This window comes from Acyrthosiphon pisum, chromosome X (genome assembly GCF_005508785.2).
Source record: "Acyrthosiphon pisum isolate AL4f chromosome X, pea_aphid_22Mar2018_4r6ur, whole genome shotgun sequence".
NCBI classification, from domain to species: Eukaryota; Metazoa; Arthropoda; class Insecta; order Hemiptera; family Aphididae; genus Acyrthosiphon; species Acyrthosiphon pisum.
Window position 1 is genome coordinate 118,942,150 of NC_042493.1, and position 2,857 is coordinate 118,945,006.

A 2,857-nucleotide genomic window follows, 5' to 3' on the forward strand; every position below is an offset into this window, starting at 1 on the left:
TACTAAAAACATGATTAAAACAAACCAACAAACCAACAAACAGGTTAAATGAACTACAGGGTACCGACATATCCTTTGGTCCCAGAAACACTTATAAACACAAAATATTACCAACAAATACCAACTAATAATAACATTAAAAATGACACAGTTCATACAATAATAGATAAAAATAAAAATGAGTCATATATAAAAGCAAGCGTAAAGAATGAAAACACAAAAATGTCCATAAATAGTGGAACATCCATAAAGTGCATTCATCCAGATCTAATAAATCCAAATCTTATCAGCCCACCACATAAAATATATAAACTATCGGGTCCAGATAAAACACCACGTAAACTCTTAGGCAAGGCTACAATAAGCTCACAAATAGAAAATACAATATTCAAAACACCCACATGCGTAGCGAAAAATCTAAGCAATGCGATAGTTTTAGAAAACCAATTTTTGGCAGCTAATAAAGCCAATACAGATTATACAAGAAAAACAATTAGTTTATATAATATCATTAAAAAGAGAATAATACATAAAAAGCCACCAGCAAAACACAATGAAAAATACAAAATAAAATCAGGCATTACAATTAAAGCCAACAAAGATATTATATTTAATACCACATACAACTATTCAACAGGACATATAATTTCCAATGATATCCAATATAAGATAAAGTCATTTAAACAAACACAACGATTTGACAAAATACATTTTCTTTACAATTTAGAATTAACACCACATGAAAAAACTATTACCAATAAAGAACATATACAAAAAGAATATTTAACCACAAGAGAAATATATAATATACCCAACACATATTCAAACACCTTTGACAATTCATATAATTTTAAAAATTTGGTCTCAATGAAAAACTTCGAAAATATAGTCACATATAAAACAAATTTAATAAACAATGAATTACCACAATGGGAAACAATAAAGAATATTATATTTAATATATCGAATAATACGAAAATAAATCCGACAACGTATAATCAAAATAAAACTTTAAACAATACAATGACATTTATCATGTTCTCAATAAAAAATAATTATAATAGTGTAACCACCATAATATGTTACACAAATATATTCGAATATTTCGAGTTTGTCGAAGCATTACACACACATTATTTCAAAGAAAATATTATAATATATTATGATCATTACAAACTAAATGCATACAAAAATCAAAAAATCTTAACAATTTTAAAAATAAAACACCCACTAGAACTATCGGTGTTTACCAAACAATGGCATGATAACCAATTTACGAGTATAGGAAACGATCACAATTTTGACACATTATACTTGTTAAATATAACAAAAAAAGCATACGTATATAATTCAGAGCCCAAATCTACTATGGTATCACACATATATATAATAATGATGAAACAAACTGGAGTCCTATATCAATGTTAAATTACAATTCCAAATCCAATAAAATTATTGAGACAGTTATGCATACTGAAAACTATAGTACTTATAGTAAAATACATCAAAAGAAAACATAATCATAAAATATATAATATGATAATGAATAAAGTGAAATCACAAAATATATATATTAAACATATATATTATATTATGTTATATTATATCTATCTTATCATAAACATAATAACTAAGTTTGAAAATGAAAAACCATATAATTATGTAACTTTAAGAGAAAATTTTAATAATACAAAATTTAAACAACATGATAACAATTTAAGACCGTCTAGAGTTGTATACTCTACTAAAATACTACATTTAAAAACAGAAACATTAGAACCTTGTCAAACTCAAACTAAACCATATTATTCAAAAGAACCAAAATACAAATTCAAATTTAAATTTAAAAAACAGATAATCATACAAATAATATGCCAAACCATAAAACATTACATAAAAACCAATCATTTTAAATGGTTACTTTATATCTAAACGTCAAATTAGCAAAAGATAATAACCAAACCAATATATCGTAAAATATAACAAATATCTTTAATTATGAATCATTACAAAAATATCCTAATTCATAATACTCAATTAAATAAGCAAACTATATATTATATACCTATATATACAACTAGAATTACTACTTTTCCAAACCTTTATTAATTATTAGTCTATACTTACACTTAAATATAATTATAAGAATTAAAATAATAATACATAAAACAAAAATTAACATTATTACCTATATTATTCATTCATGACCACATTAGACACTAATCTTTATATACATAATATTTAGTTAAATAAATGAATTACATACAACTAGAATTACTACTTTTCCAAACCTTTATTAATTATTAGTCTATACTTACACTTAAATATAATTATAAGAATTAAAATAATAATACAAAAAACAAAAATTAACATTATTACCTATATTATTCATTCATGACCACATTAGACACTAATCTTTATATACATAATATTTAGTTAAATAAATGAATTACATACAACTAGAATTACTATTTTATTAAACCTTTATAAATGACTACAATATATTTACATTCAAAATATCATTAAAATATTAAACAAAAAATGAAATCATTAAATCTTTTTGATTATTCTCAATTTGATAAACACATTAGACTCCACCTTTAAATAAAACTTAATCAAACAAGCTAATTAAATAACATTACATCTTACAATAATATACCTTTTTATTTTTATCAAAAACATTAACCACATGAGAAATTAATACATTTTCTTATTTAAACACCACAGTAAGCTTTTCATAACATATTGAACTATATTTAATTATGAATCATAACAGAATATCATACTTAATAATATTTTATACAAGTATATTATGTATTACGTTATACCTTATATTGTAAAAATTAACAATAACAAA